The sequence below is a fragment of the Tamandua tetradactyla genome, chromosome 16 (genome assembly GCF_023851605.1).
Source record: "Tamandua tetradactyla isolate mTamTet1 chromosome 16, mTamTet1.pri, whole genome shotgun sequence".
NCBI classification, from domain to species: Eukaryota; Metazoa; Chordata; class Mammalia; order Pilosa; family Myrmecophagidae; genus Tamandua; species Tamandua tetradactyla.
Genome location: NC_135342.1, coordinates 26,133,878 through 26,149,027, shown reverse-complemented (window position 1 = coordinate 26,149,027; position 15,150 = coordinate 26,133,878). Strand labels below are relative to the sequence as shown.

The 15,150-nt window shown below is 40.2% G+C and overlaps 1 protein-coding gene across 1 annotated transcript in view; it reads right to left on the bottom strand.

Annotated features, from left to right (window-relative positions):
* The window catches only part of LOC143658371 (WD repeat-containing protein 87-like), a 107,127-nt gene extending 93,726 nt beyond the window's left edge, over positions 1 to 13,401 (bottom strand). The window contains 1 exon segment of the mRNA XM_077130475.1: positions 13,102 to 13,401. The gene's annotated coding sequence lies outside the window, so the exon portion shown is untranslated.
* Positions 13,402 to 15,150: the final 1,749 nt, after the last annotated feature.

The window sequence follows — 15,150 nt, the reverse complement described above, 5'->3', positions numbered from 1 at the left end:
GAGTTTCCACAAATCCTTCCTGGATAACTCCACATCCTATCCTGGCTTTCTCTGAAATGACTGACTGGTTCCACATTTGGCCAACTCCTCACATGGGACACTATTCTCTGGGTCTCCTTTCCTGGAAGCCCAGAATTTTCCAAAACATCAATTTCTGGTTTCTTTGTACCCAAGAGCTCAGTTCTCAGCTTATCTCTCCCCTGTCATATTTAACTAAAAGCTGTAAGGAGAAACCAGGCTGCACTTTCCATAGTTAATTTGGAGATCTCTTCTGCTAAATATCCAAGTTCATGGCTTTTAAAATCTGCCTTCCAGCTAAAGTCACTAGTCAATTTTGCCAGATTATCTGCTATTTTAAAACAAGGATTGTCTTCCTTCCAGTTTGAAATAGCACATGCTTCATTTCTGTTTAAGGCCTTAGCAGAAGTGTCTTTAGAGTCCACATTCCTACCAACAGTCCCTTCAAAGCATTCCAGGCCTTCTCTATCAAGTGTCTCACAATTCCTCCAAAATCTTCCCCTTATCCATTTAAAAAGCCATTCCAGCATGTTTGGTATTTACAAACCACAGCAGCACCCCACTCCTCTGGTACCAAAGTCTGTTATAGTTTGCTAGCTCCTAGAATGCAATATACCAGGAACAGAATGGCTTTTTAAAAGGGGAATTTAATAAGTCACTAGTTTACAGTTCTAAGGCCAAGAAAATGTCCCAATTAAAATAAGTCTATAGTAACACCCAATCCAAGGCATTCAGGGAAAGATATCTTGGTGGAAGAATGCCAATGAAATTCAGGGTTTCTCTCTCAAGTGAGAAGGTACATGGTGAACACAGTCAGGGTTTCTCTCTCAGCTGGAAGGACACATGGTGAACACAGCATCACGTGCTAGCTTTTTCTCCTGGCTTCCTGTTTCATGAAGCTCCCTAAGAGGCATTTTCCGTCTTCATCTCCAAAGGTCGTTGGCTGTTGGACTCTCTACTTCTCATGGCTATGTCGTTCTTCTCTGCTCTCTCTGAATCTCCTAAATCCTCCAAAATGTTTCCTCTTTTATAGGATTCCAGTATACTAATCAAGACCTACCTAAAGGGATGGAGTCATCGCCATCTAATCAAATTTAATAACCACACCTAATTGAGTCACATCTCCAGGGAGATTATCTAACTACAGTTTCAAACATACAGTACTGAATAGGGATTAGAAGAAATGACTGCCTTTACAAAATAGGATTAGGATTAAAACATGGCTTTTCTAGGGTACATACATCCTTTCAAACTGGCACACCCAAATAGCCAAGAATAACTTGAGAAAGAAAAATGAAGTGGGAGGTCTCACCTACCTGACTTTAAAGCATATTACAAAGCAACAGTCATCAAAACACTATCGTAGGACTTGGGGAGAAGATGGTGGCTTAGTAAGGCGCGCGGATCTTAGTTCCTCCTCCAGAACAACTACTAAAGAACTAGAAACAGTACAGAACAGCTCCCGGAGCCATGACAGAGACAAAACACACAGCGTACCCCATTCTGGAATGGCTGGACCGGCTAAGAGTCTCTGCTGTGGTGAGGTCCCCGAGAGGCGCACGCTTCCCCGGGCTGTGGCGGCTGGCGGCCAGAGCTCCTGCCCTGCTTCCCGGGCGAGCTGGGAGCTCTGGATTGGGTTCCCCAAGCTGCAGCGGCCAGCACCCCTCCCCACGCGCGGCTTCGCGGGCCAGCTGGGAGCCTCAGAGTGGCGATCACCCAACGCGCAGTGGCCGGCAACCGGAGCCCCTTCCACACACGCGGCTTCCCGGGCAGGCTGGGAGATTTGGATTGGCGGTTCCCCAAGCCACGGTGGCTGGCACCCCTCCCCGACAGGCGACTTTCTGGAGGGAAAGGAAAGAGTCTCCAACAGTAGAAGAGACTGAGCCCAACCTAACACCAATAGTGGCATTAATGAACAACTTCTGACTACTAAAAATAGGCCCTCAGCTCAGGCAAAACTGATCAAGGCGGAAATCGCCGATTGGGCTAACTGAAAAAGAGGAAAGGCAGCAAAACAGAGCCTTCTGCGGCTTTTTCTATGGAGGCTTCGTTGCCTCTGGGCTCAGCGCTGGGATTACATAGGTTACAACTGCCCCGAACGCAGAAACAGGCTGCTTTCAGGGCTCTCTACCACCTGAATCTTCCCCGTGGGAGGGGTGAAATGCAACTCAGGTGGAATCCCTCTCTCAAGGAACTCAGATCCCAGGACTTCACAATTTGAAGCCATTAAAACCAACCTACAACCTTTCCTCTGTCTCCACCACACACCCAGCAGCGAGAGTCTTCCAAAGTTAAAGGACCCACAACATCTTTTGCTGGTGGGACCCGCAGACAGACAAGCACCACATACTGGGCAGGATAAGAAAAACAGAGCCCAGAGACTTCACAGGAAAGTCTTTCAATCTGCTGGATCCCACACTCAGGGAAATCTGATTAAATGCCCAGACGCCAGCAAAAAATAATGAATCACACCAGGAAAATTGAAGATATGGCCCAGTCAAAGGAACAAACCAATAGCTCAAATGAGATACAGGAGCGGAGACAACTAATTCTGAATATACAAACAGAAATGGAAAACCTCTTCAAAAACGAAATCGATAAATTGAGGGAGGACATGAAGAAGGTATGGGATCAAAAAAAAGAAGAAATGGAAAGTCTGAAAAAACAAATTACAGAACTTATGGGATTGAAAGACACAGTAGAAGAGATGAAAAAAACAATGGAAACCCACAATGGTAGATTTAAAGAGACAGAGGATAGAATTAGTGAACTGGAGGATGGAACATCTGAAATCCAAAAAGAAACAGAAACTATAGAGAAAAGAATGGAAAAATTTGAGCAGGGGCTCAGGGAATTGAATGATAATATGAAGCGCACAAATATATGTGTTGTGGGTGTCCCAGAAGGAGAAGAGAAGGGAAAAGGAGGAGAAAAACTAATGGAAGAAATTATCACTGAAAATTTCCCAACTCTTATGAAAGACCTAAAATTACAGATCCAAGAAGTGCAGTGCACCCCAAAGAGAACAGACCCAAATAGGCATTCTCCAAGACGCTTACTAGTTAGAATGTCAGAGGTCAAAAAGAAAGAGAGGATCTTGAAAACAGCAAGAGAAAAACAATCCATCACATACAAGGGAAACCCAATAAGACTATGTGTAGATTTCTCAGCAGAAACCATGGAAGCTAGAAGACAATGGAATGATATATTTAAATTGCTAAAAGAGAAAAACTGCCAACCAAGACTTCTATATCCAGCAAAATTGTCCTTCAAAAATGAGGGAGAAATCAAAACATTTTCAGACAAAAAGTCACTGAGAGAATTTGTGACCAAGAGACCAGCTCTGCAAGAAATACTAAAGGGAGCACTAGAGTAAGATATGAAAAGACAGAAGAGAGAGGCATGGAGAAGAGTGTAGAAAGAAGGAAAATCAGATATGATATATATAATACAAAAGGCAAAATGGTAGAGGAAAGTATTACCCAAACAGTAATAACACTAAATGTTAATGCACTGAATTCCCCAACCAAAAGACATAGACTGACAGAATGGATTAAAAAACAGGATCCTTCTATATGCTGTCTACAGGAAACACATCTTAGACCCAAAGATAAACATAGGTTGAAAGTGAAAGGTTGGGAAAAGATATTTCATGCAAATAACAACCAGAAAAGAGCAGGAGTAGCTACACTAATATCCAACAAATTAGACTTCAAATGTAAAACAGTTAAAAGAGACAAAGAAGGATACTATCTACTAATAAAAGGAACAATTAAACAAGAAGACATAACAATCATAAATATTTATGCACCGAATCAGAATGCCCCAAAATACGTGAGGAATACACTGCAAACACTGAAAAGGGAAATAGACACATCTACCATAATAGTTGGAGACTTCAATTCACCACTCTCATCAATGGACAGAACATCTAGACAGAGGATCAATAAAGAAACAGAGAATTTAAATATTACAATAAATGAGCTAGACTTAACAGACATTTATAGGACATTACACCCCACAACAGCAAGATACACCTTTTTCTCAAGTGTTCATGGATCATTCTCAAAGATAGACCATATGCTGGGTCACAAAACAAATCTCAACAAATTTAAAAAGATTGAAATCATACACAACACTTTCTCGGATCATAAAAGAATGAAGTTGGAAATCAATAATAGGCAGAGTGCCAGAAAATTCACAAATACGTGGAGGCTCAACAACACACTCTTAAACAACGAGTGGGTCAAGGAAGAAATTACAAGAGAAATTAGTAAATATCTCGAGGCGAATGAAAATGAAAACACAACATATCAAAACCTATGGGGCGCAGCAAAGGCAGTGCTAAGAGGGAAATTTATTGCCCTAAATGCCTATATCAGAAAAGAAGAAAAGGCAAAAATTCAGGAATTAACTGTCCACTTGGAAGAACTGGAGAAAGAACAGCAAACTAAACCCAAAGCAAGCAAAAGGAAAGAAATAACAAAGATTAGAGCAGAAATAACTGAAATTGAGAACATGAAAACAATAGAGAAAATCAATAAGACCAGAAGTTGGTTCTATGAGAAAATCAATAAGATTGATGGGCCCTTAGCAAGATTGACAAAAAGAAGAAGAGAGAGGACGCAAATAAATAAGATCAGAAATGGAAGAGGAGACATAACTACTGACCTCACAGAAATAAAGGAGGTAATAACAGGATATTATGAACAACTTCACGCTAATAAATACAACAATGTAGATGAAATGGACAAGTTCCTAGAAAGGCATGAACAACCAACTCTGACTCAAGAAGAAATAGACGACCTCAACAAACCAATCACAAGTAAAGAAATCGAATCAGTCATTCAAAAGCTTCCTAAAAAGAAAAGTTCAGGACCAGATGGCTTCACATGTGAATTCTACCAAACATTCCAGAAAGAATTAGTGCCAACTCTCCTCAAACTCTTCAAAATAATCGAAGTGGAGGGAAAGCTACCTAATTCATTCTATGAAGCCAGCATCACCCTCATACCAAAACCAGGCAAAGATATTACAAAAAAAGAAAACTACAGACCAATCTCTCTAATGAATATAGATGCAAAAATCCTCAACAAAATTCTAGCAAATCGAATCCAGCAACACATTAAAAGAATTATACATCATGACCAAGTAGGATTCATCCCAGGTATGCACGGATGGTTCAACATAAGAAAATCAATTAATGTAATACACCATATCAACAAATCAAAGCAGAAAAATCACATGATCATCTCAATTGATGCAGAGAAGGCATTTGATAAGATTCAACATCCTTTCCTGTTGAAAACACTTCAAAAGATAGGAATACAAGGGAACTTCCTTAAAATGATAGAGGGAATACATGAAAAACCCACAGCTAATATCATCCTCAATGGGGAAAAATTGAAAACTTTCCCCCTAAGATCAGGAACAAGACAAGGATGTCCATTATCACCACTATTATTCAACATCGTGTTGGAGGTTCTAGCCACAGCAATTAGACAAGAAAAAGAAATACAAGGCATCAAAATTGGAAAGGAAGAAGTAAAACTATCACTGTTTGCAGACGATATGATAGTATACATCGAAAACCCGGAAAAACCCACAACAAAACTACTAGAGCTAATAAATGAGTACAGCAAAGTAGCAGGTTACAAGATCAACATTCAAAAATCTGTAGCTTTTCTATACACTAGCAATGAACAAGCCGAGGGGGAAATCAAGAAACGAATCACATTTACAATTGCAACTAAAAGAATAAAATACCTAGGAATAAATTTAACTAAAGAGACAAAAAAACCTATATAAAGAAAACTACAAAAAACTGCTAAAAGAAATCACAGAAGACCTAAATAGATGGAAGGGCATACCGTGTTCATGGATTGGAAGACTAAATATAGTTAAGATGTCAATCCTACCTAAATTGATTTACAGATTCAATGCAATACCAATCAAAATCCCAACAACTTATTTTTCAGAATTAGAAAAACCAATAAGCAAATTTATCTGGAAGGGCAGGGTGCCCCGAATTGCTAAAAACATCTTGAGGAAAAAAAACGAAGCTGGAGGTCTTGCACTGCCTGACTTTAAGGCATATTATGAAGCCACAGTGGTCAAAACAGCATGGTATTGGCATAAAGATAGATATATCGACCAATGGAATCGAATAGAGTGCTCAGATATAGACCCTCTCATCTATGGACATTTGATCTTTGATAAGGCAGTCAAGCCAACTCTCCTGGGACAGAACAGTCTCTTCAATAAATGGTGCCTAGAGAACTGGATATCCACATGCAAAAGAATGAAAGAAGACCCATATCTCACACCCTACACAAAAGTTAACTCAAGATGGATCAAAGATCTAAACATTAGGTCTAAGACCATAAAACAGTTAGAGGAAAATGTAGGGAGATATCTTATGAATCTTACAATTGGAGGCAGTTTTATGGACCTTAAACCTAAAGCAAGAGCACTGAAGAAGGAAATAAATAAATGGGAACTCCTCAAAATTAAACACTTTTGTGCATCAAAGAACTTCATCAAGAAAGTAGAAAGACAGCCTACACAATGGGAATCAATATTTGGAAACGACATATCAGATAAAGGTCTAGTATCCAGAATTTATAATGAGATTGTTCAACTCAACAACAAAAAGACAGCCAACCCAATTACAAAATGGGAAAAAGACTTGAACAGACACCTCTCAGAAGAGGAAATACAAATGGCCAAAAGGCACATGAAGAGATGCTCAATGTCCCTGGCCATTAGAGAAATGCAAATCGAAACCACAATGAGATATCATCTCACACCCACCAAAATGGCCATTATCAACAAAACAAAAAATGACAAGTGCTGGAGAGGATGTGGAGAAAGAGGCACACTCATCCACTGTTGGTGGGAATGTCAAATGGTGCAACCACTGTGGAAGGCAGTTTGGCAGTTCCTCAAAAAACTGAATATAGAATTGCCATACGACCCAGCAATACCATTGCTAGGTATCTACTCAGAGGACTTAAGGGCAAAGACACATCGGACATCTGCACACCAATGTTTATAGCAGCATTATTTACAATTGCAAAGAGATGGAAACAGCCAAAATGTCCATCAACAGACGAGTGGATAAACAAACTGTGGTATATACATACGATGGAATATTATGCAGCTTTAAGACAGAATAAACTTATGAAGCATGTAATAACATGGATGGACCTAGAGAACTTTATGCTGCGTGAGACTAGCCAAAAACTAAAGGACAAATACTGTATGGTCCCACTGATGTGAACCGACATTAGAGAATAAACTTGGAATATATCATTGGTAACAGAGACCATCAGGAGTTAGAAACAGGGTAAGATAATGGGTAATTGGAGCTGAAGGGATACAGACTGTGCAACAGGACTAGATACAAAAACTCAAAAATGGACAGCACAATATTATCTAATTGTAATGTAATTATGTTAAAACACTGAATGAAGCTGCATCTGAGCTATAGTTTTTTGTTTGTTTGTTTGTGTGTTTTTTTATATATGTTTTTTGTATTTTTTATTTTATTTTTTTCTATATTATCATTTTATTTCTTTTTCTGTTGTCTTACTATTTCTTTTTCTAAATCGATGCAAATGTACTAAGAAATGATGATCATACATCTTTGTGATGATATTAAGAATTACTGATTGCATATGTAGAATGGAATGATTTCTAAATGTTGTGTTAGTTAATCTTTTTTTTTAATTAATAAAAAAAAATCAGTGAACACGAAAAAAAAAGAAAAAAAACACTATCGTAGGTTTGCTTCCTGGTGCCTGCCCATGCAAAAAACAAAAAAAAAACAGCATGGTACTGGCAAAAGACAGGTACACTAACCAATGGAATCGAACAGAGTATCCAGATATAGACCCTTTCATATATGGACAACTGATCTTTGATAAGGCAGTCAAGCCAACTCACCTGGGACAGGGCAGCTTCTTCAATAAACGGTGCTTGAAGAACTGGATATCCATATACAAAAGAATGAAAGGATTCATATCTCACAGCCTATAAAAAATTAACTCAAAATGATCAGAGACCTAAACATTACAGCTAAGACTATAAAACTTTTAGAAGAAAATGTAGGGAAATAGCTCATAAGACTTGTAATAGGAGGCAGTTTTCCAGATCTTACACCCAAAGCACAAGCATTAAAGAAAGAAATAGATAAATGGGAACTCCTCAAAATTAAACACTTTCATACATCAAAGAAATTCGTCAAGAAAGTAAAAAGGCAGCCTATGCAATGGGAGACAGTATTTGGAAACCATGTATCAGATAAGCGTTTAGTACCCAGAATATATAGAGATTCTTCAACTCAACAACAAAAAGACAAATGACCCAATTAAAAAATGGGCAAAAGACATGAACAGACACTTCTCAAAATAAGAAATACAAATGACTAAAAGGAACAATGAAAAGTGGCTCAACTTCACTGGCTATTAGGGAAATGCAAATCAAAACCACAATGAGATATCTGACACCCACTGGAATGGCCATTATGAAAAAAAAAAAAAGACAAGTGCTAGAGAGGACATGGAGAAATAGGCACACTTATCCACTGTTGGTGGGAAAGCAAATGATACACCCACTCTGGAAGGCAGTTTGGCAGTTACTCAGGAAGCTAAGTATAGAATTGCCATATGATCCAGCAATCCCACTGCTAGGTATCTATTCAGAGGACATGAAGGCAAGGACACAAAGGGACATTTGCACATTTGTAGCAGCATTATATACAACTGCCAAGAGATGGAAACAGCCCAAATGTCCGTCAATGGATGAGTGGCTAAACAAGCTGTGGTATATACATACCATGGAATATTACACAGCTATAAGACAGAATAAAGTCATGAAGTACTTAACAACATGAATGGACCTTGAGGACATTATGCTGAGTGAAATTAGCCAGAAACAAAAGTACAAATACATATGTCCTCACTAATATGAACTAATATTAATGACTGAACTTGGAGAATTGAAGCTGAGAACACAGATAACCAGGAGATAAAACTAGGATAGAGATTGGGCAATTGGTGCTGAAGGAATATAGATTGTGCAACAGGACTGAGTGTAAAAATTCAGAAACGGATAGCACAATACTACCTGATTGTAGCACAACAGTGTAGGTACACTGAATGAAGCTGCAAATGAGTATGACAGAGGGAGAAGGGCTGAGGGCCCATATGGAAACCACAAGGAAAGGTAGAGGATAAAGATTGACAAGGTATAATTTAGGAAAGCCTAGAATGTACACTGGTAGCAATTAAAAATAAAAATTAAAAAATGCTTTTGCATGAGGGGGAACAAATGAATGTCAGTATTGCAGGGTATTGAATATAGATGGCATATGAGAAAAGTACAATCAATGTAAACTAGGGTCTATAGACATCAGTAACATTGTAATATGCTTCCAATAAATGTAATGAAGGCATTATGCCAAAACTAAATATCAATAGGCAGGGGGATTGGGAAAGGGGTATGGATTCTGTATGGAAGCAAAGGAAATGTCTTCAGATAGAGTATGGTGGTAAGTCATGTCTATACAATTAGGATGGATTGTATGATGTGTGAATAAAACTATTTAAAAATGAACAGAGAGAAGGGTAGGACATAGTGGCTCAGCAGGCAGAATTCTCGCCTGCCATCCTGGAGACCCGGGTTTGGTTCCTGGTGCCTACCGATGCAAAAAAAAAAAAAAGAAACAAGTGCTAGAGAAAATGCTAGTACCTGTTCACTGTTGGTAGGGAAATGAGATGTCTAGCCCCTTGAAGGGCAGTGTGGTGGTTCCACAGGAAGCTAGGGGTGGGTTTGCCATATGATCCTGAAATCTCGTTGCTCAGTGTATACGTGGAGGAACTGAGTGTGGGGACATGAATGAACATTTGTACACTGGTGTTTCTGATGGCAGTGTTCATGATCCACAGTGAATGGAGGAGGCCTAAGGGTATAACAAATGAGGAATGGAAGGGGAACTATGGTGTACACATACAATGTACTACTGAACAGCAGCAAGAAGGAATGAAGTTGTGAGGCATGAAACTAGATGAAATGAACCTTAAGAGCTTGTATGAATGAAATGAATTTCCTGAATGAAATGTCAGGAACAAAAAGACAAATATTATCATGCCTCAATCATATGGACCAACTATAATATAAAAATTTGGTAAATTAAAATTGAGAGCATGGATTACAGGTTGGGGCTTATTGTAAACATTCCTAGATTGTAAGGTTTATATAGCAGTCACTATATTCAGGAGGTGTAACCATTAATTATAAATTCTGAGATACTGAACTGTTTGTATATAACATGGTCTTTCCCAGAAACTTCAGGTATTTATGTGACACCTGAGACTCAGAGTTAGAGCTCTGAAGCTATGATGTCAGCAGTATCCAATACAGGAAATGTTGAAAAAGTTGATCCCCAGTGCCAGGGCCGACTCATCCCTGGGAGTTATCTCCCATACCTCACCAAATGTCCCACAGGTTCATTCACGATGTTGCATGCCTCAAAACTTCATTCCTTTTTGTAGCGGCACAATATTTGATCATATGTATATACCATCATTTGCCAACCTATTTCTCTGTCAGTGCATCCTTCAGCCACCTGCATTCGTTAAACATCATGTATAATGTTCAAAGTCCACAGTCCATCAACACTCTCAATTTTAGATAATTTCACTGTTCCCGAGAGAAAGATACCCAGTAAAACACGCCCTCACCAAAATGGAAATCTAAATGTCCCCTTAACTCTTGTCCCTCCCTCATTATTTACCCCTGGTGTTGCTGTGGTACTGCTGATGTTTTCCTGTTAAATATAGCCCATAGCATGCAATAGCAGTTTTCTCCCTATACCCTGAACTTAAACACTCTTTGCAGAAGAATCATACCTTTGAAGTAGTTCATGCAAGAACTTATTTATATTTGTAGTGTTAATCAGTGGGACACATAGGTCTATAAAACCCCTTTCAATCATGTTCACCTTCAATATGATAATATTACTTATAGACCCATAGTGAACTGCCTTCACTTCTATTTATTCCCTTACATTTGAGTTCAACCTCATTAGCTAACCATTCAGCCATCTACAGTTTCTATGTATCTCTAAAGTCTCCCTACTCAAAGAAGAATTTTTAATGAGAAAACTAAACATTTAAATGTTGGGAGGAAGAAGCCATTAAAAAAGAAGAGTGATGATACAGGACAGATAGAATGGGCTACTACACCAAGCTGACATGGAAAGGATGAGGGTGAGCTCCCACAATTTCAGAGGCTCCCTAAAGTTTCTTCTGGTGTTTAAGACAAGGAGCTCCAACTGAGAAAACGGAGAGTGCATGAAGCTTTTGACTAAATCCAGGGCTAAGACTTCACTCCACCAGATTGAAAAGAGTCAAGCATTTTACTCTATTTTTACTCCACACTTTTACACTTCATGCTTGCCCTCAGGGAGGAATATCCCTCCTCTTCTCCCTACTACAGGCTTTAGGAAAATAAAATGAGATAACTGAAATTCAAAAGGCTTTCCAATGAAAGTGTAATATAAACTCAGGGTGCTGCACTATTATAGTGAAAGAGGTGAGGGGCATGCTGAGCTTCAGGGAAAATAGGAGAGATGGAAGAGAAACTTTAGAGTCAGACCTACATTTGCAATTCTACATTCTGCCACATTTCCTTTTTTTCCTTTAGACTTCTACACTGAATAATCTTATTCTACATTATAGCAGATGCCTTAATGAGCCCAGTGGGACCAACGATACTCAATAAACATTCTCCAAGCTAGGAAAACTTGTTAATACCAATAGGGGATCAGTCAATATTCCCTTCTAACTCACAAAAGCTTTATTATCTACAAAGGATAGCATACCCCTAATCCTGGAAGAGACAGACTCTAGTCACAACCTCCCATGGAAAGAATGTCACTGGCTCCAACATCATAATGCCTCAGACGCCCCATCACACTCCACCACACACACACACACACACACACACACACACGTATCCACTGACACAGCACCAACATTATTAAGAACCTGAAAATCCCACATCAATGTACCAAGTGCTGGGAGGCAGGGGGAATCTGGCCCTTTGTGATAGTGGAGCAGAATCACTATATTACAGTGGGGTGGAGAGGGATTTAAACTGACCTTTTATGATTTAGTGGCTTTCTGCGGGGCTGGCAATAAGAGATAGTACAGCCAGAGGACCAGAGACACTATATACTGGGGGGGGGGGGGGGTAAGGGACAGTGGGAGGAGTTTTTGCCTTTCACATAAATGAAATGTATTGTGTGTTTACATGGGCCAGGCACTGTTCTAAAGACTGTTCCTGCACTGTCTCCTAACAATGACTGAAAGCGGTGTTGGCAGATAAAATACAGCATTCCCAGTTAAATTTGAATTTCAGATAAACAGTACTTGGAATATAATTAATATTTTTAAAGTATCTGGTTTTTTAACTGAAATTCAAATTCAACTGGATGTCCCACACTTTTATCTGCTAAATGTAGCAAGCCCACTTCGTGGTATTATTATCCCATTTCTCTAGGTGAGGAAAACCCCAGACATCCAGCTTAGAATGTGGGAGAGCCAGTGAATCATACTCCAGCCATGTTCTAAGCTATTATGCCATTGTCACTTGTCTAGCAGGGGTGTGTGAATGAGGCCTTTATGACAGAGGGCTGCATCATCGGCCGGCTCTTTGTGCATGGCCCACTCTTCTGCTGTGGAAAGGGGAATCACTGTGGCCATTTATGATGGCAGTACCCAAGCCCCACGGTGTCTAAAGAAGCTCCAAAGTCCAATCTACTATAAAAATAACAGTGGTAGAACACAGACAGGCAGTACCCAAACGTTTTTCTGGATTCTTTCCGCACCACCCCCAGCAGAGGAAAACAGGTGGGGAAGGGAGGTCACTGAAAGGCAAACCCGAGGACAAAGTACCCCTAGTCCGCCCAACCGTTCTCCCTCCTCCCCCCAACAATGACTTAAAGCAGCGTTGGTAGATAAAATACAGGATTTCCAGTTAAATTTAAATTTCAGATAAACAGTACTTGGAACATACTTATATATTTTGAAGTATCCATTTTTTAAAGTATCCTCTGAAGGTCATTGGACAGTAGCTGAGATAGATGTCTGGAACCGGTCAAGGGTCTTTCCTGCGCAAACCAAGCCGACCTGCACAGCTTCATCTCGGCTTTGTCTGGGATCAGAAACGCCGCAAACACACGCTGGTGGTAAAACCCGCAAGAATCATCGACTACGCATCCTTTCAACATCAGTGGCTGGGCTAGGATACACGAGACAATAAGGGACGTGGGCCTCAGGACCACGCGCGCGTGCGCGCGGAGAGCGAAGACAGATGCTCGGGAAAGCTCCGCACTACACCCTACTTCCGGCTGAGGGCAAACTCGGAAGCTCTGGTCCCACTCCCTTTGGTAAGTACCACCCTTTTTTCCTCACATGTTCTTCCGCCCTTTTTCTCTAGGTTCTTGCCGGTATCTTCCTCTCCAGTTCAGAGCAGTGGCTTGCACCTGGCTTTCCAAAAAGAGAACGAGGAGGAAGGAACAGGGAGAATGGCGTGAAAAGGTGGCTGGACGGGAATAGCGAGACGCCCCTACGGATGCCTCGGTGCCGGATGGATCTCCCTCAGGGCTGGAGGCTTCATCTTGCTGGGCTGGGGGCTTGAAATGGTATTCGGCAATGACAAATGGACTACAGTTCGCAGTTAGGACCGCGGAGGCGGGACTACCTGTCCCAGCGACCATGGCGCAGCCCTCCTAAGCCTGTGCCTTTCTCATTATCTCCAGGGGTCTGATGGCCAGTGATCTAGATTTGCCTTCCTTGTAGAAACTCAGTTTCCAATAAGACCTCTCCGGAATTCCATCGATTTTGCCATCTCCTTCAGTCTAACCTGTTCCCTAGTGTCCCCTAACGTCCCCTAGCGATAGTAGATAGGGAACATGACAGGTAAACTAAAGCTTCTTATGTGCCCCGCCTTAGGGACTGCAGTTCCCAATACGGTGGGGGAAAGCTCCTTGAGCTTTACGGCCGGGTAAATCCAATCCCCTTGCTCAGTATTGCCTGAGACAAGTTAACAGGCATAGAAATGGGCGATGAGAGGACTACAGCTCCTAATGTAATGTGGTGTGACATTGATACACTGCAAGTCCTAGTATGCACCACCCATAGCTCTTGGTGTATGGTCTCTTCCACCTCCTCAAAGTTCCTAAGATTTGAGTACATTTGGTGGAGGCAACAAGTGGACTACAGTTTCAAGGACTTCCCGAGGATAGAGGAAGCCTACACTCCCAGTAGATGTCTTAAGTAGCATACCTACCCCTGAGCCCTGGATGTGCTCGGAGAAAAGTACACTGCCACTTTTACCTTTTTCAAATTGTAGCTGTGGTTTAGACCCAAGGACAAACATAGGTTGAAAGTGAAAGGTTGGTAAAAGATATTTCATGCAAATAACAATCAGAAAAGAGCAATAATAGCTATACTAATATCCAACAAATTAGACTTCAAGTGTAAAACAGTTAAAAGAGACAAAGAAGGACACTATGTATTAATAAAAGGGACAATTCAGCAAGAAGACATTACAATCATAAATATTTATGCACTGAGCCAGAATGCTCCAAAATATATGAGGCAAACACTGAAAAGATAAAAAGACACAACTACCATAATAGTTGGAGACTTCAATTCCCTGCTCTCATCAATGGACAGAACATCTAGACAGAGGATCAATAAAGAAACAGAAAATTTGAGTAATACAATAAATGAACTAGACTTAACAGACATTTATAGAACATTACACCCCACAACAGCAGGATACACTTTTTTCTCAAGTGCTCATGGATCATTCTTAAGAATAGACTATATGCTGGGTCACAAAGCAAGTCTCAATAAATTTAAAAAGATTGAAATCATACAAAACATTCCCTCGGATCATAAAAGAATGAAGTTGGAAATCAATAGCAGGCAGAGGGCCAGAAAATTCACAAATATATGGAGTCTCAACAACACACTCAAGGAAGAAATTATAAAAGAAATCAGTAAATATCTCAAGGCAAATGAAAATGAAAACAGAACATAACAAAATTTATGGGAT